Genomic DNA, 25929 nt, shown 5'->3' on the forward strand with positions numbered 1-25929 from the left:
TATATTGAAAAGATTATAAACTGCGAATTTCATAAACAAGCTTGGCTTCTTCAAGATAGCACCCACACTTACTCAGATTGCTAGGAATGGACAAAAAATTGAGAATGACTAAAATGCTAAAGATAGATGAGTCGTGAGAATGCAAACAAGAACTCTCAGAAAACAAGCCACCATATTTTTTTATGCTTTGAGAAAACAATACAGAAAGAACCTGCTTAATGTTTAAAAAGGTATTCTAATCTATACTTACTTTTTTTGAATTTAATTTTGTTTTTTCAGTGTTCCAAAATTCATTGTTTATGGACCACACCGAGTGCTGTATGCAATACGTGCCATCCTTAATACCCACTATCAGTCTCATACAACCCCCCACCCTCATCCCCTCCAAAACCCTCAGTTTGTTTCTCAGAGTCCACAGTCTCTCATGGTATGTTTCCCCCTCCAATTTCCCCCAACTCCCTTCTCCTCTCCATCTCCCAATGTCTTCCATATTATTCCTTATGCTTCCAAGTAAGTGAAACCATATGGTACTTGACTCTCTCTGCTTAACTTATTTCACTTAGCAAAATCTCTTCCAGTCCCTTCCATGTTGATACAAAGTTGGGTTTCATCCTTTCTAATGGAGGCATAATACTCCATTGTATATACGGACCATATCTTCTTTATCCATTTGTTCATTGAAGGGCATCTTGGTTCTTTCCACAGATTGGTGACTGTTGCCATTGCTGCTATGAATATTAGGGTATATATGGACCTTCTTTTCACTACCTCTGTATCTTTGGGATAAATGCCCAGTAGGCAATTGCAGGGTTATATGGTAGCTCTATTGTTAATTTTTTTTTTTAAGATTTTATTTATTTGTCAGAGAGAGGGAGAGAGAGTGAGCACAGGCAGACAGAGAGGCAGGCAGAGGTAGAGGAAGCAGGCTCCCTGCCGAGCAAGGAGCCTGATGTGGGACTCGATCCCAGGACACCGGGATCATGACCTGAGCCGAAGGCATCTGCTTAACCAACTGAGCCACCCAGGCGTCCCTATTTTTAATTTCTTAAGGAATCTCCACACTGCTTTCCAAAGTGGCTGCACCAACTTGCATTCCCACCAACAGTGTAAGAGTGTCCCCCTTTCTCCATATTCTCTCCAACATTTTTTGTTTACTGTCTTGTTGATTTTGGCCAACAAGGTGGTATCTTGAGGCGGTATCTCAATGTGGTTTTGATTTGAGTCTCCCTGATGGCTAATGATGATGAATGTTTTTTCATGTGTCTGTTAGCCATTTTTATGTCTTCTTTGGAGAAGTGTTTGTTCATGTCTTCTGCCCATTTTTTGACATGATTATCTGTTTTGTGTGTGTTGAGTTTGAGGAGTTCTTTATAGATCTTGGATATCAGCCCTTTGTCTGTAGTGTCATTTGCAAATATTTTCTCCCATTCTGTGGGTTGCCTCTTTGTTTTATTGACTGTTTCCTTTGCCGTGCAGAAACTTTTGATCTTGATGAATTCCCAAAAGTTCATTTTCAGTTTTCTTTCCTTTTCCTGCCTCACGTTGAGGTATTTTTTCCATGTCGAGTTTATCTTTGTGTACGGTGTAAGAGATTGGTTGAGTTTATTCTTCTATACATAGCTGTCCAATTTTCCCAGCACCATTTATTGAAGAGATTGTCTTTTTTTAATTGTTTTTTTTTTTTTTTTCTGCTTTGTTGAAGATTATTTGACCATAGAGTTGAGGGTCCATATCTGGGCTCTCTACTCTGTTCCACTGGTCTATGTGTCTGTTTTTGTGCCAGTACCATGCTGTCTCAGTGATCACAGCTTTGTAGTAGAGGTTGAAATCAGGCAATGTGATGCCCCCAGTTTTGTTTTTCTTTTTCAATATTTTCTTAGCAATTCGGTTCTTCTGGTTCCATACAAATTTTAGGATTGTTTGTTCCAGCTCTTTGAAAAATTCTGGTGGAATTTGGCTCAGGATGGCATTGAAAGTATAGATTGCTCTAGGCAGTATAGACATTTTAACAATGTTTATTCTTCTGATCCATGAGTATGGAATGCTCTTCCATCTTTTTGTGTCTTCTTCAATTTCTTTCATGAGTATTCTTTGGTTAGGTTTTTTTCCCCAGGTATCTTATGGTTCTTGGTGCTATAGTAAATGGAATCGATTCTCTAATTTCCCTTTCTGTATTTTCATTGTTAGTGTATAAGAACGCAAATGATTTCTATACATTAATTTTGTATCCTGCCACATTACTGAATTGCTGTGTGAGTTCTAGTAGTTTGTGGGTGAAGTCTTTTGGGTTTTCCATATAAAGCATCATATCATCTGTGAAGAGAGAGAATTTGACTTCTTTTTTGCTAATTTGAATACATTTATTTCTTTTTGTTTTCTGATTACTATTGCTAGGACTTTTAGTAATATGTTGAACAACAGTGGTGAGAGTGAGCATCCTTGTCGTGTTCCTGATATCAAAAGGAAGGCTGTCAGCTTTTCTCCATTGAGGATGATATTTGGTTTGCATTTTTCATAGATAGATTTATGAAGTAGAGGAATGTTCCCTGTATCCCTATACTTTGAAGCGTTATAATCAGGAATGGGTGCTGTGTCTTGTCAAATCCTTTTTCTGCATCCATGGAGATGACCATATATATGGTTTCTCTCTCTTCTCTTATTGATTTGTTCTATCACATTGATTGAGTTGTGAATGTTGAACCACCCTTGCATCCCTGGGATAAATCCTACCTGGTCATTGTGGATAATCTTTTCAATGTACTGTTGGATCCTATTAGCTAGGATCTTATTGAGAATCTTGGCATCCATATTCATTAGGCATATTGGTGTGGACTTCTCCTTTTTGGTGGGGACTTAGCCTGGTTTGGAGATCAGGGTAGTGCTGGCTTCATAGAAAGAGTCTGGAAGTTTTCCTTCTGTTTCTATTTTTTGAAATAGTTTCAGGAGAATAGGTTTTATTTCTTCTTTGAATGTTTGGTAGAATTCTCCAGGGAATCCATCAGGTCCTGGGCTCTTGTTTTTTATAAGGTTTTTGATCACTGCTTCAATCTCATTACTAGTGATTGGTTTATTCAGGTTGTCAATTTCTTCCTGATTCAGTTTTAGAAGTTTATAGGTTTCCAGGAATGCAGCCATTTCATCTGGGCTTCTTAATTTGTTGGCATATAACTGTTGCTAATTTGGGCTTCTCTCTTTTCTTTTGTATTAGTTTGGCCAGTGGTTTATCAATCCTACTGATACTTTAAAAAAAAACAGCTTGTAGTTTTGTTGATATGTTCTGTTGTATCTCTAGTTTCTAACTCATTAATCTCTGCTCTGATCTCAATTATTTCCCTTCATGTATGTGGTGTTGGCTTAATTTGTTGTTGATTTTCCAGTTCTTTAAGGTGTAAAGAGAGCTGGAGTACTCTGGACTTTTAAATTTTTTTGAGTGTGGCTTGGATTGCTCTGTATTTCCCCCATAGGCCCGCCTTTGCCATATCCCATAGATTTTGTACTGATGTGTCTTCATTCTCATTGTTTTCCATGAATTGTTTACGTTCTTCTTTGCTATCCTGGTTGATCCAAACATTCTTAAACAGGGTGGTCTTTAGCTTCCAAATGTTTACATTCCTTCCAAATTTTATCTTTTGGTTGAGTTCCAGTTTCAAAGCCTGTGGTCTGAGAACATGCAGGGAATAATCTCAGGCTTTTGGTATCAGTTGAGCCCTGATTTGTGACCCAGTATGTGTTCTACTCTGGAGAACGTTCCATGTATGCTCAAGAAGAATGAGTATTCTGTTGCTTTAGAGTACAGTGCTCTTAATATATCTATGAGGTCCATCTGGTCCAATGTGTCATTCAATGAGCTTGTTTCTTTATTGATTTATTGCTTAGATGATCTATTACTGAGGATGGCATATTAAGATCCCCTGCTATTAATGTATTCATATCAATATGACTCTATTTTGACTAACAGTTGTCTTACGTAGTTGGCTGCTCCTATATTGAGGGCATAAATATTTATAACTGTTAGATCTTCTTGGTGGTTAGACCCTTTAAGAATTATGTAGTGTCCTTCTGTATCTCTGACTACAGTCTTTAGCTTAAAATCTAATTTATCTGATATAAGAATTGCTACCCCAGCTTTCTTTTGAGGCCCATTGACATGAAAGATGCTTCTCCATACCTTCACATTCAGTCTGGATGTATCTTTAGGTTTCAAATATGTCTCTTGTAGACAGCATGTGGACAGATCCTGTCATTTTATCCAACCAGCAGCCCTTTGCCATTTTATGGGAGCGTTTAGGCCATTCACATTGAGAGTGATTATCAAAATATACATTTTTATTGACATCATGTTGCCTGTGAAGTCCTTGTTTCTAAATATTATCTCTGTAAATTCCTGTTCTATGTCACTCTTGGGTTCTTTCTTCTTTTATAGACCCCCCCCTTTAATATTTCTTGTAGTGCTGGCTTGGTGGTCACATACTCTTTTAAACCTTGCTGGTCTTGGAAAATCTTTATCTCTCCATCCATTTTGAATGTCAGCCTAGCTGGATAAATTATTCTTGGCTGCATGCTGTACTCATTTAGTGCCCTAAAGATGTCTTGCCAGCCCTTTCTGGCTTTCCAGATTTCTGTGGACAGGTCTAACATAATTCAGATGGACCTTCCCCTGTACGGAAGGAATTTCTTCCCCCCAGCTACCCTCGGGAGCTCTTTTCTAAAATTAAGATTTGTCAGTCTCACAATCAAGTGTCTCCAGATCTTTCTAGATTCATTGATCTTGGGGTGGGGGGTGATCTTTCTGCCTCTAGGACAGGAATGCTGGTTCCATTCCCCAGATTGGTAAAATTTTTCATCCAGAATTCTTTCAACTATATCTTCTAGTCTTCTTTCTTTCTCCAACCCCTCAGGGATCCATATCATTCTGATGTTGGAATGTTTCATGGCCATCATATATTTCCCTAATTCTGTTTCATGGTTTCTAAGCTGTTTCTTCCAGGCCTCTTCCTGATCCTTTTTCGCTATCATTTTGTCCTCTAGATTACTATTTCTATCTTCTGCCTCGGTTACCTGAGCTGTTAGAGTATTTAGATTAGATTGGATCTCACTGATAGCATTTTTAACTTCTGTCCTGGTGGCTCTCACTTCTGCCCTTAGAGATTCTATGTTGTCATCAATGGTTTTCTCCGACCTAGCCATTGCCTGAATTCCCTTTCCAACATACTGTTTATGTCTAGATCCAGTAGTTCTGATGGGAGTGCATAGTCTCTGAATATTTCCTCTGTGGGTGTTCCTCCTCCTAGTCATTTTGGTGAGAGGTGCTTGAGGGGATTTATAGATAAATATATCAACCACTATCCAGGTAAGGTGCACCTTGGAATGCTTCTGAACAATCGGAAGTCGCCACTAAAAAGAAAGAAAGAAAAAAAAAAAGATAAAGAGCGAAAAAGAGAGAGAGAGAGAAAAAAAAGAAAGAGAGAGAAGACCCAGCCAGAATGGGCCCCAAAGGTAAGATTTATAAGGTATACAAACAAAAGTGGGCAAACAAAAAGACTGCCAAAAGTAAATGACAAGAAAAAAAAAAAAAAAAGAACCCAGCCAAAATGAAACCCAAGGATAAGATTTATATAATACCAGGACAAAAACAAATACACAGAAACACTGACAGAGGAAAAGATGGGAGGGTAGTTATAAATCCTTGATGTGGGTGAGGAAGGTTATTTTAAATCTTCCTGGGTGCATCTTGATATCTTTGTTAAAGGACTCAATTTTCCAGAGATAAAGGGAGATTAAAACTGGTTTATATATAGCGGTAGTATTGATTAGGGAAAGAGGACTACCTTGAAGCTTATATCTATATGTATAGTAAAAAAAAAAAAAAAAAAAAAAAAAAGAAAGAAAAAGAAAAACACAGGTATATGTATGAAAAAAGTTAAATTAAAAGGTTATTAAGGAATATGTTGTATTAAACCTCTAGTTGTAATGGTAAGTATGTCCCCCGCCCCATGGTAAGTTGGTTAAAGAAATTAAAAAGAACAAGAATAATGAGAACGAATTAAAAATAAAGTTGTATCTGTGAAATATACAGGTTTTTGGCTAATACCGGGAGCTTAATATATTCTTTTCCCTTGGTATTGGGGTTTTACAGTTTTATGGGGACCTTGTGGTGGTTGTCCTCTCATTCTTTTGGCTGGCTTTCTGGTGAAGGGGCCTGCCGCATTGTTTTTCAGTCAGTCTTTATTAGGTTGAGTCCTCCTACTCTCTATTGGGCTGGGCTCTGTGGAAACTGGTGTTTCAGGCTTTTGTTCTTTGGAGGTTTTTGTTCTTTGGCAGCTTTTTATGGCTTGGCTTTTCAGAGGCCTAGTGGAAAGCAAACTGCATCCAGACCTCTGTCTCATGAGGAGAACATCCTCAGTCTGTTCCCCTCTGGGTGGTCCAGACACACAAACTCCCTGCTCTGCAAACTCCACAGAACTGTGCAACCTCCCACAGGCAGTGCACACCCCTAGCCACTGTCTCCTGGGTCGCCCAAAGCGCCCACTTGTCTCTGCACCCCCATGCTACTAAAACCATGAGCGATATTGGTCCAGGGGGCCCGCTTCTGGTGGCTGTCTTTGCCAGGACTGCTGTCTGGTGTCAGACCTCATAGTTGTGTAGATCCATGCCTGCCAAACTGGCGCCCACATTAGACTCCTTCATGTGGGTGTGGGAGTGCACCCAGCTTACCTGTGGTGCAAGGCATGCAACCCTGGGGCTCTGCCACACTCTCTCTGGTCCAGGTGGTCACCAACTCTGGCTATCCTGGGTCCATGGGCTTAGGGCTGTGCCCATGACTGCCTGATTCCACCAATTGTCCCTTAAGATCTTTTGCTGTTTTTGAGTGCTTTTAACCAGACTCTAAGTTGATGCTCTTCCCTAATCAATAGACACTTTCATATTGGCATATTACTTTTTAGTGGGTCACTTCTGGTGGCTTCCTCCCCCTTCTGTTTATCCTCTGATAACAGTCCAAGCGTTCCCACTCCGTTTTATCTCTCCACTGGTGTCTTCTGCCCCTGTAGAGATCCAGCAGCGTATAATCCTACATCTCAGACTGATTTTGTTGGTGTTCAGAGTGTTCTGGTTGATAATTAGATAACTTTAGGGGACCAGTTGAAACAGGGTCTCCTCCTTCTCCTCCATCTTGCCCCTCCCCTCCTCTACTCTATACTTCTTCCTAAAAGTTCAGTGAAACTAATTTTACACTCAAACATCTGAAAAGGATTGGGAGGTTAGATTTTATACCTGTTAAGAAGAATGAGGGTTTAGGAACACTATCTGTATCTTAGTGGTCATGCCTTCAAACCAAAGATCACCAGGAAAGAATATACCTATAGTTGAACAAGTTAGGTTTATTCATTATATAAAGGTAACCACACACTGCTGTGAACTTTGGAGTGTTTCAGTTAGAGCATGCCAGAAAGGACTTAAAATAGAATTTGGGCACATGTTAGGTGGCTTTAGAAGAAAGTCTACTGAAGTGAAGTTTTATTCTAGATTGGAAATCTAGGTATCAGGAAACAGGGATAATTTTGTGATTGAGTATCTTAATAAATCTTATCCAGAAGATGGATGACTACAGAAAAGCTAAAGCTATAATTGATTAGGAGATAGCAGTCACTTACAATAGCCGAGATAGAGGGATATTTTTGTTATTTTTATGGTTTAGACTGTATGTAATATATATGTGTATCTGGGTATATGCTTTCAGACATTTTGGGAAATTATTTTTATTATTTTTGTCTTGATCTGTCATAGTCACAGGTGGCTGTGTGTGACCTTGAAGCTTACGAAATTTGTTAAAACAGAGCATACTAAAGCTTAGCTGCGGTTATTGGTCTAGCTCCTTAAAACACCAAATGTTTGATGATAGTACAAAGCCAGCTCATAGACTGCTTTTCTTTCCTTTACTATAGACAATGAAATAAAGATATGCTGTCAAAGTTGATCAAAATTATACTCTAAAATTAGTTAAAAGTCATTAAAAAATAATCCCATATATGAAAAAACATAAAATGTATCAGATTTTGGAAAACTTAGAAGTGAGGTTATGGAATTCAGGCAAGAATTATAAATAAAAGAAAAAATCATATCAGAAATTGAGACTAAAATGAAGATTTAGAAAAGAAAGGGGAAAAGGAATCATTTAAAAAAGGAGATGAGGGGCGCCTGGGCGGCTCAGTGGATTAAGCCGCTGCCTTCAGCTCAGGTCATGATCTCAGTGTCCTGGGATCGAGCCCCGCATCGGGCTCTTTGCTTGGCAGGAGCCTGCTTCTCTCTCTCTCTCTCTGCCTGACTCTCCGCCTGCTTGTGATCTCTCTCTCTGTCAAATAAAAAAGGAGATGAAGAAAGATAACTAAATTAAAGTGACAAATATTGAAGATAGTGAAGAAAAGTAAAATGTAATTAATAGGAAACTCTGAGGCAGAAAACCAACAGAAGAAACTTGAACAAACATTAACAACTGCAATTTTAGGAAAAACTTTCACATTAAAAAAATTTTTTTGAAATGCATATAAAAAGAGGACCCTGCAGTTTTGAGTTTCTGAGTTTGTTTGAAAGAAATCTATTAGTAAAAACTAAGGAAAAGCTTTGTAACTATGAATTCTTAAATAATATAAATCTTCATACCATATTATATGGGATAGCAAAAAATACATCAAGCATTTCTAGAGTTATGTGTCAAAACCACTGAGAAGTCAGTCTGAAGGTCTTTCTTCCAGCAAAAGCAAGATAGGTGGAACTGCAATAGGCATAGTAATGAAATGGATTGAAACCCACCAAATGTATTTAAATCTGCATATATATTCTTTAAAATTTTTATTTATTTATTTGACAAAGAAAGACACAGCAAAAGAGGGAACACAAGCAGCAGGAGTGAGAGAGGGAAAAGCAGGCCTCCCTCTGAGCCCAACATGGGGCTCGATCCCAGGATCCTGGGTTCACAACCCAAGCTGAAGGCAGACGCCCAATGACTCAGCCTCCCAGGTGCCCTAAATCCATATTTTAAAAAATATTTTATTTATTTGAGAGAGCACACACAAGAGTGTGGGATGGGATGGGAGGTAGGGCAGAGGCATCTGGAGAAGCAGTCTCTTTGCTGAGCGGGGATCCCAGATGCAGGACTCCACCCCAGGACTTTGGGATCATGACCTGAGCCAAAGGCAGGCATTTAACCGACTGAGCCACTCAGGTGCCCCTTAAATCCATATTTAATAACTGCACTCTCTCTCTCTCTCTCTCTGCCTCTCTAACACACTTAGATACACAGAGATCATAGGAACATGATAGAAAATAAAATAATTACCTTAAAAAACTTGTACATAAAGGGAAAGAAGCATTAATCCTACCTCTCTCATTTGAAATAGGAATCTGAGAAGATAAAATATGTCCGTATATATGCTTTTATGTTTTACAGGAAATGAAAGTAAATGAAATATTTTTGCATTGCATTTGATCAATGAAGAAGAAATAAAGAATGAGCTAGAAAATCTTCATTTTGTAATCATCATTGAATTAATTTCGAGTTGAGAATCAGTTGAGAAAAGCTGCTCAGGTGACAAAGGAAACTAGAAATTATTTGCTTGTTTTTGTGAAAGAATGAGATAGCTCTTATGTGGTCAGCAGAATAATGACCCCAAATATATTCTCTATAGGTCACAGAAACCCTTGAGTATGTCATCTTACATGACAAAGATTATTTACAGATGTAATTACTGTTAATGATTTGAGATTGGAAGGTTACCTGGATTATTCAGGGGAAATCTTTCTACTCACATGAATCCTTAAAAACAAAGACTCCTTCCTGGGCTGTAGTGAGAGGGGGTGGACTTAGAAAAAACAGAGGGGCAGCAATGCTTGTTTTGGAAGTGGGGTAATGGGCTCACGAACAGAGTAACGAATGCAGACTGTAGAACATGAAAAAGGCATGGGAATGGAACATAACTAAACCCAGGATGAAACATAACTTTTCTGACAATTTGATTTTTAGCCCTATGAAACCTACAAAAGATTTCTACCCTTCAAAACTAGAACTCTAAGAAGAATTTATAGTTTTAAGGTACTAAATTGTGGTAATATGTTCCAACACGAATAGAAAATCATACTATCTACTGTTCTGCCCATTGGATTGAAACTACATCTAACCAAACCTGTGTACTTGACTGCCAATAATCAAAATGGAAGAACATGGGGCACCTGGGTGGCTCAGTGGGTTAAAGCCTCTACCTTCAGCTCTGGTCATGATCCCGGGGTCCTGGGATCAAACCCCACATCTGGCTCTCTGCTCAGCAGGGAGCCTGCTTCCTCCTCTCTCTCTGCCTGCCTCTCTGCCTACTTGTGATCTCTCTCTGTCAAATAAATAAATAAAATCTTTAAAAAAATGGAAGAACATGTAAATCTAGTAAATGAATAGGCAGTAAGCAAAATCCAAGCTATAAAAATCCTTTAGGCCTGATGACTTAAGTTTTATCAATAAAAACTTTAAGAAAAGGATTAATTATAAGCCAGGAAAGCAAAATCTGGATTCAAAAAGGTTTAAAAATGATCATAAAACATACATGATGGGGTGCCTGGATGGCTCAGTGGGTTAAGCCTCTGCTTTATCAGGCTCTCTTCTCAGCAGGGAGCCTGCTTCCCTCTCTCTCTGCCTGCCTCTCTGCCTATTGTGATCTCTTTGTCAAATAAATAAATAAAATCTTTAAAAAAAATACATGATGAAATTAGATTAATAATGAAATCTTGAGTACTAGTATTGAGAAATGGGGCAGGAAAGTGATTACAGAAGGAAATGATTATGAAAGGCAAGAGAGTGGTTAATTATAGGTGAAGAGAGGATGTGAGATGACAAACAGGAATGGCATAAGTGGCTGGCAAAGCTCTATTTCTTTATCTGAATGGTGGTTACAAGCAAGTTCACCTAATGAGCATCCATTAAATCTGTGTTTATTTTTGTGTGGTTTTATTTAAATGAATTATTTTCTAGTGAAAGAATATGGATAGCATAAAATTCTGAGTATTTCATTCCTTTTTTTTTTAAAGATTTTATTTATTTATTGGACAGAGAGAGATCACAAGTAGGCAGAGACGCAGGCAGAGAGAGAGGAGGAAGCAGGCTCCCCGCTGAGCAGAGAGCCCGATGTGGGGCTCAATCCCAGGACCCTGAGTTCACAACCTGAGCCAAAGGCAGAGGCTTAACCCACTGAGCCACCCAGGCACCCTTGAGTATTTCATTCTTATATATGTTTTATGTACTTTGCAACTTCTGATTTTTAGTAAACAGCAGGTTCTCAACAAAAATTTGTTGAGCAATAAGTTATCCTTAAACTTTAGTATTTCTATGATAATTTTAATAATTAATTTTTTAACCATTTTCAAACTTTTTTTGATCAAACACATTAATTTTCCTCAGTGACACAGATAACTTTCACATTAGGTGGGATATGTAAAAATCATGCATAGCTTCAGGGATTGCTGTTCATGCTCACCACCAAAGGAGTTCAAGTCACTCTAGTCTTCCTTATAGATAAGTTCCACAAAAAGCTTTCAGTTTTCAGAGCTTTTTGGATTTTAGAATATATGTAAAGGACTGTTGACTGTGAACCATTGAAGGGTTTTATGTTTATTTGGGTTCTTGGAAACATATAAGGTTAGTTAGATCTATAATTTTTTTCTTTTTTTTTTAATGGGTAGTGATTGATGCTTTTATAATCTTGGTTGTCATGATGGTTTCAAGTCCAAATACATACATCAAAACTTATGGTACATTTTCAACACATGTTTTTATTGTATGTCGATAATACAATAAGTAGAATTATTTAACATGGATGCAAAACCCTATAAGAAGGTTAATCAACTGAATTATTATAATAAAAATTATACAACATGATCAATTGGGTTCATCTCAAGAATGTTATGACATTTCAACATTTAAAAATTCTGAAAATGTTATGTACCAATTTGACACTGTAAAAGGGAAAAACAATATAGTCTTTTTAATAGGTACAGAATCTCATAAAATACAACATTCAATTAAGATATTTTTTCTTTGCTAGAATATAAGAACATTTATTGTATTTTTCCCTCCTGGATCTTTTAGGCTAAAAGGCAAAGCAATCATCTTTTTTATTTACTTTGTCCAACTTTGGGGGGATAAAACTGACATATAACATTGTATTAGTTTTAGGTATACAACACTATCAATTGATTTGTGTATATATTGTGGAAATAACTTCTATCACTTCAGAGAGTTATATTTTTTGTGATAAGACCTTTAAGATTTTCTCTCAGCATATTTTAAATATATGATATAGTATTGATAATTTTAGTCACCATGAAGTTCATTACATCATTTACTTCTCTTGTAACTGGAAGTCTGTATCTTTTGACCACCATTTTACCTACCCTCCACTCTTGCATCTGGAAATCATCAATTTTTCTCTGTATCTGTGAGTTCAGCTTTTTTTTTTTTAAATTATTCATGTAAGTGTAGTCATACAGTATTGTCTTTCTGCATTTCACTTAGCACAGTGCCCTCAAGGCCCATTTATGTTGTAAATGGCATTATTTCCTTCTTTCCTTTTAATGGCTGAATAATATTGCCAATACTTGTTTTATTTTATTTTATGATGGTAGCTATTTTAATAGGTATTAAGTGGCTATCTCATTGCCATTTTGATGTTCATCTCTCTGATGATTAAGAATGATGAGTACTATTTTATGTAGGAAAAAATAGTAGATTGAGGTTACCTTCTTAAAATATTTTATTAAAAATCTTAAAGTTCAGGGGCACCTGGGTGGCTCAGAGGGTTAAGCTTCTCCCTAGGCCCAGGTCATGATCCCAGAATCCTGGGATCCAGTCCTCAGGCTCCCTCCTCAGCAGGGATCCTGCTTCTCCCTCCCTCTCTCCCTGCACCTCCCCGCCCCCGGCCACTATGCTCCTGTTCAATCTCTCTCTCAAATAAATAAAATCTTCAATACTTTTAAAGTTCAATTCCAAAAATAATAAAATAGTTTAAAGAACGTATTTCTGCATTAGGCTCTCCCTGTCCTATCTGGCTGTCCTATTTCCCTTTCCAATCTGTCTAGATAGGACAGGACAATTAGCATCTGCTAACTGGCAGGTGCAGAAAATCCTAAACCAAAAAATAACAGAACAAAAAAATTCTGATTAATAACATTTTTTGCATTATAATATCTCTTTACATTGATAATGATTATTTTATCTCTCGTCCCTTCTTTTGGATAAATGGCATGCAAAGAAATTTACTTCACCACTGGCTGTATCTGAATAAAGTAGCTTCCAAGCCTTCCAAAGCCTTGCACAATATATTATGAAAAACATAAAAACAAAACAAAACAAACAAACAAAAAACTTGATTCCTTTTTAAAAATAGTTTAATTTTCAAAGATCAACTCAAAATGGATAAAAGACCTCAACGTGAGACAGGAATCCATCAGAATCTTAGAGGAGAACATAGGCAGAAATCTCTTTGATATCAGCCACAGCAACTTCTTTCAAGATACGTCTCCAAAGGCAAAGGAAACAAAAGCGAAAATAAACTTCTGGGACTTCATCAAAATCAAAAGCTTCTGCACAGCAAAGGAAACAGTCAAAAAAACAAAGAGGCAACCCACGGAATGGGAGAAGATATTTGCAAATGACAGTACAGACAAAAGGTTGCTATCCAGGATCTATAATGAACTCCTCAAACTCAACCCACACGAAACAGACAAACACATCAAAAAATGGGCAGAAGATATGAACAGACACTTCTCCAATCAAGACATACAAATGGCTATCAGACACATGAAAAAATGCTCATCATCATTAGCCCTCAGGGAGATTCAAATTAAAACCACATTGAGATATCACCTTACACCAGTTAGAATGGCCAAAATTAACAAAACAGGAAACAACATGTGTTGGAGAGGATGTGGAGAAAGGGGAACCCTCTTCCACTGTTGGTGGGAATGCAAGTTGGTGCAGCCTCTTTGGAGAACAGTGTGGAGATTCCTCAAGAAATTAAAAATAGAGCTTCCCTATGACCCTGCAATTGCACTCCTGGGTATTTACCCCAAAGACACAGATGTCGTGAAAAGAAGGGCCATCTGTACCCCAATGTTTATAGCAGCAATGGCCACAGTCGCCAAACTATGGAAAGAACCAAGGTGCCCTTCAACGGATGAATGGATAAGGAAGATGTGGTCCATATACACTATGGAGTATTATGCCTCCATCAGAAAGGATGAATACCCAACTTTTGTAGCAACATGGACGGGACTGGAAGAGATGATGCTGAGTGAAATAAGTTAAGCAGAGAGAGTCAATTATCATATGGTTTCACTTATTTGTGGAGCATAACAAATGCCATGGAGGACAAGGGGCGTTAGAGAGGAGTAGGGAATTTGGGTAAATTGGAAGGGGAGGTGAACCATGAGAGACTATGGACTCTGAAAAACAATCTGAGGGGTTTGAAGTGGCGGGGGGGGTGGGAGGTTGGGGTACCAGGTGGTGGGTATGATAGAGGGCACGGCTTGCATGGAGCACTGGGTGTGGTGAAAAAATAATGAATAATGTTTTTCTTAAAATAAATAAATTGAAAAAAAATAGTTTAGTTTTGTCTTACTGCAGTAGCATTAGTTTTTAGAAGGTTAATGATTTGAAAGAAAAATATTGTTCTAATAAATCAAAAGAAAGAAAATTAGAAAAAATAAATAGCAAATATCTATGATTTTTAGAACAATTATATTCATAAACAATGTACGTGTTCTCTAGAAATTTCTAAAAATTTGTAGAAGAGTAATTTTTCATAAGGCTCACATTAATAATTATGTTTTAGTAATGCTTACAGAAAAGGTTGAAGGATATAAAAAAAAGAATAGTAAAACTTGAGCAGATAAGTATACAGTCTCATAGTTTTGGTGAAGCATTACTTCTGCCTGTGTTGCTTTTTCTGTTTTCTCCTTCAGCATCCTTGCAAGGATATTCATTTGAAATCTTGATCATAATATCTGAAATTCATAGACAGGATTTTCCAGACCACTGATCCAAAGTGTGATTTATGATAGGGTATGCATGAAAATGTAGTTATACTATCAAAAACTCATCTCTGATATTATTTATTAAACTATGAAGTCTGTGTTTTTTTAAACATTTGGTGTTAAAATCTTCCCAGAGATCATTAGTCTTCCCAGCTCAGGAAACAATGGATTTGTGTGTTGTCTTCTATTTTAAAAACATGGAAATAAAATGAAAATATCCATCTGTAGTCCTGTAATGTTATTTTCTCCAGTTAGTCTACAAATTTCCTTCAGGTGAATATAGTTAATATTTCCCACATGGTAAGCAACTACACGTGTGCATGGATAGTTTGTTCCCAGAGTTTCTAGTTGTAAATGTAATTAATTTGAATTTTCAGTCAGTTGATAAAAATAGAATTATTAGATCTTAAACACTGGTTATCAGAACAATATTTTTGTCATATTTCAATTTTTACTTAGGTGCAACAAATTTGTATTGCAGTTTTTAGAAACTGAAATAACAAATTACATAAATGAAAAGGATAAATTGTATACTTGTGAATTATTCCTACATTCCTACATAGATTGTGAGCCATGTCTTCAAAGCTAGTCACTAAACACCAGTCAGTTCTGTGTACTTCCTTCACTCTGCTGCCTGAACACAGTCTCCTTATTCTCCTCTAGTTTGTAGAATGTACTCAAGCTTCATGGCTTCTGTAGAAACTCTTCCCCAAAACTGAAGTGTTATTCCACCCCAATTTTAACTTCAAAAGAATAGATTTATCATTTAGTGAATGCCCTATCATCAGAAGAAATTATTCTGTTATTATAATGTTTTATCTCTTCAGTTAACATCACTATATGAAATATTTATTATTTTGTTTGCATGTTTACTATGTTCCTCTGTGAGAATATAAGGCACTTAAGCCAGATGCCTTACTAACTGGAAATTCTGTATCCTTCGTAATTATCATTATAGATGTTGCTTGACAGAAATGAAATAAACATAATAACCATATTTGGCATGGAATTTCTGTTATTAAAGTGAGAACAAAGTTCAATTGACATTATTTGTAGAGCTGCTATCACAATAGGAACTGATACTACATTAGACCACCTCCAAATATCTGGAGTTTATTTACTTCCTGTTTTTTTTAATATTTAATCTTTAAATTCTTTACTTTTAAAACTAATCTAGAGTCTAGAGTTAGTCAATATCTCTTCCTTTTTTCATAGCAAAATAAGATCTCTGAACTATTTATCTCCAATTGGAGATAAATATCAAGTATCCTACAATTTTAAAATTTGGCTCTATTTTTATCATGTTTAAATGCTGACATAATTATTATTTTTCATCAAATTATTTTCAGTACTTAGTGTATATGCCAGGCCTTGTTAAAAATACTTGGAAAGCATTGAAAGTTTGAGAAGTGTGAAAGTCATGGTGTTGGGAAAAAAAACAAAAAAAATATATATATAAGCATGATAAACTCTGAACATGATTATGTTGAATATATAAATGATAATAATATAATATATAATATATGGTATTATAATATATATAATATAATAATATAATATATAATATGATATAATAATGACATTGGTATTCAAATATAATATAATATAATATAATAATGACATTGGTATTCAAATCAAAATAGACACGAGGTAAATAATAAAATTGATCTGTTATTAAGCTTTATTACATAAAGTGGAAAAATAATGCATAAAATTTATTTCTAATACAATTTTTTAAAGTTCACAATTAAAATTTAGATTAAAGTATTACAATAAAATTTAAAATATTAAAACGTAGGAAAAAAGAAATTTCTGCTTCTATGATTTAAGACATATTATACTGTGTTACAGAAAAAAAAAAAAAAAAGATACAGGGGCGCCTGGGTGGCTCAGTGGGTTAAGCCGCTGCCTTCGGCTCAGGTCATGATCTCAGAGTACTGGGATCGAGTCCCGCATCGGGCTCTCTGCTCAGCAGGGAGCCTGCTTCTCTCTCTCTCTCTGCCTGCCTCTCCATCTACTTGTGATTTCTCTCTGTCAAATAAATAAATAAAATCATTAAAAAAAAAAAAGAAGATACAGAATGAAAAATAAACCTCAAAATATACCACTAACATATAAATACTCGTATCTTTTTGCAATACGCTTGTTAATTTTATGCACAAGTGTGAATAAGCATAAAAATAAAATGATAAAATGCTCTATATTAATATTTTGTAATTTCCTATATTCCTAGTAATACTTTATAGAAAATTTGGGCTATTTATTTGTCCATATTTTGAATACCTAGAGGTCCAGAAATAATGGGAAAAACACCTTTATATATCTCAGAATACAATTTGTTTCTGGAATTTTTTAAGTACTTATTCATTTGAAAGAGAGGAAGAAAGAAAAAGTAAGCAGCAGAGGGAGAGAATCCCAAAGGGGATTGAGCAATGAGGAGTCCAATGCAGGGTTAGATCCCAGGATCCCGAGATAATGACCTCAATGGAAACCAAGAGTTGGACTCCCAACCAACAAAGCCACCCAAGGTACCCCTGTCTCTGGAAAATTTTAAGATCTTTAAAATGTTTTGGTGTATTTTTATTGTATATGTACCTAGTGTTCTTAAGTTTTTCTTTTAAAAATGGACAAATCTTAGACTATCTGTTTAATATCAGCATTATTATATCATAAATTACATCTCTGTGCCACTTAGTTTCCTGTAGATTATTTTCCATGGTAGCATTGGTTTAATATATATGTCTGGCATTTTTGGAGAATATTGGAATGTTATCTAATATCAATCATTGATGAAATATCAGTCATCTGCTATCAGTATTTCAGAAGTTGTAAATCTACTCAGATTTTGATTATTTATATTTATTTCATTAAGTTTTCTTGATTTTGACAATTTTTTATTGTTTTTGTGTACTGTTTTGAGTAATCAAATAATGTAAATGAGACATTTTTGTATCATCTATCTACTGATGTGCTAAAGAAGAAATTATCATAAATTAATTATATCTGAATGTTGTTGTTCTAACTACTTAAAATTCTATACCTTAAAATTTTCTGAGTCATGTTTTTTGTCACAGAGTTTAGTGTATGATTAGAACTCAATATTTTTTTCAGTGAATGCATAAATAAGAGATTTGCATATATGATATTTTCTCATTTCCAGTTTCATGATAATAATGCACAGTATTTAGTACCAGTAGCAAATACAACTGAATTTACTAGAGATGGAGATGTGTCAGTTATACAAAATTGCTAACATTAAAAACATTTGTCTTTCAGTTTTTATAGTATGAGCAACAAATATAAAGATATTACTTATTTCAATTAACTATTTAAGATTAAATATAGAAAGTAAATAATCTTGTTTTCATAAAAATGTCATGATATTAATAACATTGATATGATAGTTTTGGGAACAGATAGATATAAGGCCTTTTATATTTTGAAAGTTCTTATTGCATAAGATTATAAATTTTATATGCCAGAATTGTAGAATGCTTTATTAAAATAATTATCTAGAACCTTAATATTTAAAAGTACTTTACACATGCTAATTCTCACTCATTTTCTCATTTTCTATAGTGCACAATCTTTTCCCTCATTAACACCTGAAAATTTCATCTGATAATCCGATAACCTAGCTAAAATTCCTTTTTTCTCTTTAAAAACAAAAGAGACACAATAATAAATTTCAAATATATTGATAGAAAAATGTCTTCAGATTTTTAAAATTTTTTACTATCTAGTTGTACAAGTTCTTCATATATTTTAAATATTTACCCCTTATAAGATATATAATTTGCAGGGTACCTGGGTGGCTCAGTGGGTTATAGCCGCTGCCTTCGGCTCAGGTCATGATCTCAGGGTCCTGGGATCGAGGCCTGCATCGGGCTCTCTGCTCGGCGGGGAGCCTGCTTCCTCCTCTCTCTCTGCCTGCTTGTGATCTCTCTCTGTCAAATAAATAAATAAAATCTTTAAAAAAAAAAAATATATAATTTGCAAATATGCTGTCCTAATTAATATGTTGCATTTCCATTTTTTAATTTTTTCCTTTGCTGTTTAGAAGTTTTTTTTAGTTTCACTTAGTCCCACTTGTTTGTTTTTGCTTTTGGTGCCTGAGATTTTGGTGTCATATCTGAATAGACATTTTTCCAACACAGATAACAGATGGCTAAAAGGTAGGTGAAAAGGTGCTCAACATTATTAATCATCAGGAAAATGCAAATCAAAACCAAAATGCGATGTCTCACACCTAATTAGGGTGGCTATTTTCAAAAAATCAAACAAGTATTGGTGAGGATGTGGGAAAAAAAGGAATCCTTGTATACTGTTGGTGAGAATGTAAACTGTTACAGTCATTATGGAAAACAATATGGAGGTTCTCAAAAAACTAAAAATAGAACTGCCATATGCCAGCTATCCCTTTTTAGGTTATATACCTCCAGGGAAATGAAATCAGTATCTCAAATAGATATCTGCATTCCTCCATGTTCACTGAAGGACTCTTTGCAATACCAAAGATATGAAAATAACCAAGTGTCTAACAACAGATGAAGAGATGAAGAAATGCGGTATTTAGGGGCACCTGGGTGCCTCAGTAGGTTAGGCATCTGCCTTCAGCTCACGTCATGATCCCAGGGTCCTGGGATGGAACCCCACATTTGGCTCTCTACTAGCAGGGAGCCTGCTTCCTCCTCTCTCTGCCTGCCTTTCTGCCTACTTGTGAACTCTGTCTTTCAAATGAATAAGTTAAAAAAAAAAAAAAAGAAGAAATGTTGTATTAATGTACAATGGAATATTATTCAGTCTTTATAAAGAAAGATATCTGGCTATTTGTAACTACATGGATGAATGTGGAAGACACTAATGCTAAGTTAAAGAAGCTAAAAACAGAAAGATAAAAACCACATGATCACTCTTACATACGAAATCTAAAGTCAAATACATAGAGGCAGAGAATAGAAACTGATTACCAGGAGCCCAGGACCTGAGGGGTATAGGGGAATGTTGGTCAAAGGGTAAGAAGTGGTAGTTGTTTAAGATGAATAAGTCTAGTGATCCAATGTACTTCAAGATGATTATAGGCAATAACACTTTGCTGAATGTTGGAAATTTGCCAAGAGAGTGGATTTCAAATGCTCTTATCTGGAAAAAAAAAAAAGGCAACTAGGTGAGATATATTAATTAGTATATTAACTAGCTTGACTATAATAACCATTCACTATGTGCATATATATATATACACACACACACAAATCATGTTGTACACCTAAAATACATATGAATTTTATTTTTAAAAAAGCAATATATGTTGATAGGATTAAATATTTCTATTGTCTCTAAGTAGTTTTGATAGACCTTTTTAACTAGAGTAAAGCAGAGTAAGATGCCATAGAGAGTGCATGTGTGCACTATCATTGTAATACAGGAGTATTGTGTGCACTACACATTTGAATAACGGAGTTTGACTCTTTTTTTTGAGGGATACTGTAAATTATGAGTACGCACTTATTGTCATCTCATAATAGGTTTGTCTTAACAGGTTGTAGATGGGTTATTTGACAGATAATATTAAAATAAAACTACTTTTTCAGCATGCCATATTGTTTGATTATTCAGTATTTTTTAACATTAGGGAATGAGAGAGGTGCCTGTATGGCTCAGTGGGTAAAAGCCTCTGCCTTCAACTCGGGTCATGATCCTATGGTCCTAGGATCAAGCCCCCAATTGGACTCTCTGCTCAGGCGGGAGCTTGCTTCCTCCTCTCTCTCTGCCTGCCTCTCTGCCCACTTGTGATCTGTCTGTCAAATAAATAAATAAAACCTTAAAAAAAAATAAGCCTTTAAAAAAAAATTAGGGAATGAGTGATGAAAAAGCGGATTCTAAGTTTAGTTACAAACAGTGGCAGATTTCAAGTGACTTATGTGAATATTTACATATGTTGATCAAATGAATGCCAATTATATTAATATGAGAAACAAGTCTTATTTTTAATGTGTTATGTCAATTTTGTTGACAGCACATATTACAATAGGTTTTATTTGTCAAATTTAATTTGATTTTTTGAAATATCAGATATAAGTGTCACATCAAAATAAAAGTGACTTGCAATATGCAAATAATTCTTCATTATGTTAGTAAAACAAGAAAGACTAAAGTTTGATGCATATCTTAATTTTCATTCCAGGGAATGATTTTGATCATGTCTCTGCTTCTAATGTATAAAAAAAGCAAATTCAGCTCCTTTTTCTTTTGTTCTCTCAATTCCTGAGGTAATTTCCTCTTGTTGTGTGGAATTGCTGACAAGGAGTTGCTTCTCTCTGAAACTTCCCAATATTAAAAATTATGAGTTCTGGGCCCACAATAATGCAGCCCCCAGTTTCAAATAAAACAAAACAACAAAAAGTTCAACAGTGTGAACTTCTATTTAACTTTCCTATGATTTTTCTTTCTAATGTGATATTAAATTTACTGGTTTACTCCTCATGACTTATTTTCTTTCTTATGATTTCTTCTCTGTCTTTTCAGAAATTTCCCCATCTTAATTATACTCATTTAGAGTCACATCTCCCAAACCTAGTCCTGGATGGATATGTTGTTTTGTTCCAATTTGATATATGGGCAAGGGTCTGGGGTCACAAAGCCAATATTTTCAGCCTATTTACACAAGCAGAATAGAGAGTTATTTTATCTCTAGAAAAGTGGAAATTTAGCTATTGAGATGATTTCTTTAATCCATCTTTTTACCAACTAAGGTTTTTAGAAAGCATTATGTCATTTCCAGATCTGCTACTACTTTTCCCGTAGGAGGGGGAAAAAGATAGAACATTATTTGAGGTGAAGGAAGGGATTTGGGCATGCAAATTTTACTAAAAGCAAAATCTCATTGTAATTCTATACTTTCTTCTAAGTTATCATGGCTGCTTTTGGGGAAAAAAAAAGTTCTTGAGACTATTTCTTTGCCCTACTAGTCTCTATGCAATTTTACTATGACATAAAAACACAGGGGGGTTGAAGGGCAAGTAAACGTAAATATTTGGCAAGAATATATTAAGTTATAGCAGACTGTGGTAAAAGAAAGAACCAGTAGATTGAAAAGGCATGGAAGATATTAGAGAAACCCTTCTGGAGAAATAAAATCCTTTTCTGGAGAAATAAAAGAACTAAAATCTAAGTTGAAATCAAAACAGCTATTAATGAGGTGCAATAAAAAATGGAGGCTCTTACTGTTAGGATAAATGAGGCAGAAGAGAGAATTAGTGATCTAAAAGAATAAGTGACAGAGAATAAAGAAGCTGAGCAAAAGAGAGACAAAAAACTACTGGACATGAGGAGAGAATTTGAAGGTAAGTGATACCATAAAATGAAAAAAATATTAGAATAATTGGAATTCCAGAAGAAGAAGAAAGAGAGGGGCAGAAGGTATATTGGAACAAATTGTAGTAGAGAATTTCCCTAATATGGCAAAGGGAACAAGCATCAAAATCCAGGAGGTCCAGAGAAGCTCCCCTCAAAATCAATAAAAATAGGTCCACACCCCATCATCTAATTGTGAAACTTACAAGTCTTAGTGACAGAGAGAAAACCCTGAAAGCATCTAGGGACAAGAAGTCTGTGACATATAATAGTAAAAATATTAGACTGGCAGCAGACTTATCCAGAGACCTGTCAGGCCAGAAAGAACTGGCATGATATATTCAGAGCACTAAATGAGAAAAACATGCATCCAAGAATATTATATCCAGCTAGGCTGTCATTGAAAATAGAAGGAGAGAGAAAAAGCTTCCAGGACAAACAAAAACCGAAAGAATTTGCAAATACCAAACCAGCCTTACAGGAAATATTGAAAAGGGTCCTCTAAGCAAAGAGAGAGCCTAAAAGTAGTAGACCAGAAAGAAACAGAGACAATATACAGAAATAGTCACCTTACAGGCAATACAATGGCATTAAATCATATCTCTCAATAGCTACCCTGAATGTAAGTGGGATAATGCCCCTATCAAATGACACAGAGTATCAGAATGGATAAAATATGAAAACCCATCAATATTCTGTCTACAAGAAACTCATTTTGGACCCAAAGACACCTCCAGATTTAAAGCAAGGGGGGTGGGAAACAATTTATCATACTAATGGACATCAGAAGAAAGCTGGGGTGGCAATCTTCATATCAGCTCAATTAGATTTTAAACAAAACAGTACACAATAAGATCAGGAAGGACACTATGTCATATTTAAAGTGTCTGTCCAAGAAGAACATCTAACAATTTTAAATATCTATGCCCCTAACAAAGTAGCAGTGAACTACATAAACTAATTAATAACAAAATCAAAGAAACACATGGACACTAGTGCAATAATAATTGGGGACTTTAACAACCCCCTTCACTGAAATGGACAGATCATCCAAGCAAAAGATCAACAAGGAAATAAAGGGCTTAAATGACACACTGGACCAGATAGACATCACAGGTATCTTCAGCACATTCCATCCCAGAACAAAAAAATACACGTTCTTCTCAAAAGAGTACACATTCTGCACATGGAATATTCTCCAGAATAGATAACATCCTGGGTCAGAAATCAGGTCTCAACTGTACCAAAAGATTAGGGTCATTCCATGCATATTTTCAGACCACAATTCTCTGAAGCTAGAACTCAATCACAAGAGGAAAGTTGGAAAGAACTCAAATACATGGATGCTAAAGAGCATCCTACTAAAGAATGAATGTAGGTCATTCTTTGGTCAACCAGGAAATTAAAGAACTGAAAAAATTCATGGAAACAAATGAAAATCAAAACACAATTATTCAAAGTCTTTGGGACATAGCGAATTTGGTCCCGAGAGGAAAGTACATAGTGATAAAAGCCTTTCTCAAGAAACAAGAAAGTTCTCAAGTACACAGCCTAGCCCCATACCTAAACAAGCTAGAGAGAGAACAGCAAAGAAATCCAAAACCCCCCAGGAGAAGAGAAATCAAAGATCAGAGCAGTAGTTAATGAAATAGAAACCAAAAGAATAGTAGAACAGATCAATGAAACTCGGAGCTGGTTCTTTGAAAGAATTAATAAGATTGGTAAAGAGAAAGGACCCAAATAAATAAAATCATGAATGAAAGAGGAGAGATCACAACCAACACCAAAGAAATACAAACAATTATAAGGACATATTATGAGCAACTATATGCCAGCAAATTTGACAATATGGAAGAAATGGATACATTCCTAGAGACATATAAACTACCACAACTGAACCAGGAAGAAATAGAAAACCTGAACAAACCCATAACCAAAAGGAGATTGAATCAGTCATCAAAAATCTCCCAGCAAACAAGAGCCCTGGAACACATTGCTTCCCAGGGGAATTCTACCAAACATTTAAAGAAGAATTAATAACTAGTCTCCTGAAACCATTACAAAAAATAGAAAGGGAAGGAAAATTTCCAAATTCATTTTATGAGGCCAGCATTACCTTGATCCCAAAACTAGACAAAGACCCCACCAAAATGCAGAATTACAGAATAATATCCTTGATGAACACGGATGTGAAAATTCTCACTGAAATACTAGCCGATGGGATCCAACAGTACATTAAAAGGATTATTCACCACAACCAAGTGGGATTTATTCCTAGGCTGCAAGGTTGGTTCAACATCCACAAATAAAACAATGTGATACAGTACATTAATAAAAGAAAGAACAAGAACCATATGATACTCTCAATAGATTCTGAAAAAACATGTGACAAAGTACAGCATCCTTTCTTGATCAAAACTCTTCAAAGTGTAGGGATAGTGAGTACATCATCAAAGCCATATATGAAAAACCCACAGCAAATATCATTCTCAATGGGGAAAAACTGAGAGCTCTAACCCTAAAGTCAGGAACACAGCAGGAATGTCTACTATCACCACTGCTATTCAACATAGTACTAGAAGTCCTAGCCTCAGCAGTCAGACAAAAAGAAATAAAAGACATCTGATTTGGCAAAGAAGTCAAATTCTCACTCTTTGCAAATGATGTACTTTATGTGGAAAACTCAAAAGACACCACTCCAAAACTGCTAGAATTCATATAGGAGTTCAGTAAAGTGTCAGGATATAAAAGCAATGCACATAAAACAGTTGCATTTCTGTACACAAACTACAAGACAGAAGAAAGAGAAATTAAGGAGTCAATCCCATTTACAATTGCACCCAAAACCATAAGATACCCGGGAATAAACCTAACCAAAGAGGCAAAGAATCTTTACTCAGAAAACTATAAAGTACTCATGAAAGACATTGAGAAAGACACACAGAAATGGGAAAATGTTCCATGCTCATGGATTGGAAGAACAAATATTGTGAAAATGTCTATGCTACTAAAGCAATCTATACATTTAACACAATCCTATCAATTTACCATCATTTTTTTTCACATAAATGAAACAAATAATCCTAAAATTTATATTGAACCAGAAAAGACCTCAAATAGCCAGAGGAATGTTGAAAAAGAAAGCCAAAGATGGTGGCATCACAATTCCAGACTTCAAGCTGTATTACAAAGATATCATCAAGACAGTATAGTACTCGCACAAAAACAGACACATAGATAAATGGAACAGAATAGAGAGCCCAGAAATAGACCCTCAACTCTATGGTCAGCTAATCTTCGACAAAGCAAGAAAGAATGTCCAATGGAAAAAAGTCTCTTCAACAAATGGCATTGGGAAAATTGTACAGCCACATGCAGAAGAATGAAACTGGACCATTTCCTTACACCACATGCAAAAATAGACTCCAAATGGATGAAGGACCTCAATGTGAGAAAGGATCCACCAAAATCCTTGAGGATAACACAGACAACACCTTCTTTGACCTC

This window comes from Neovison vison, chromosome 13 (genome assembly GCF_020171115.1).
Source record: "Neovison vison isolate M4711 chromosome 13, ASM_NN_V1, whole genome shotgun sequence".
NCBI lineage: Eukaryota > Metazoa > Chordata > Mammalia > Carnivora > Mustelidae > Neogale > Neogale vison.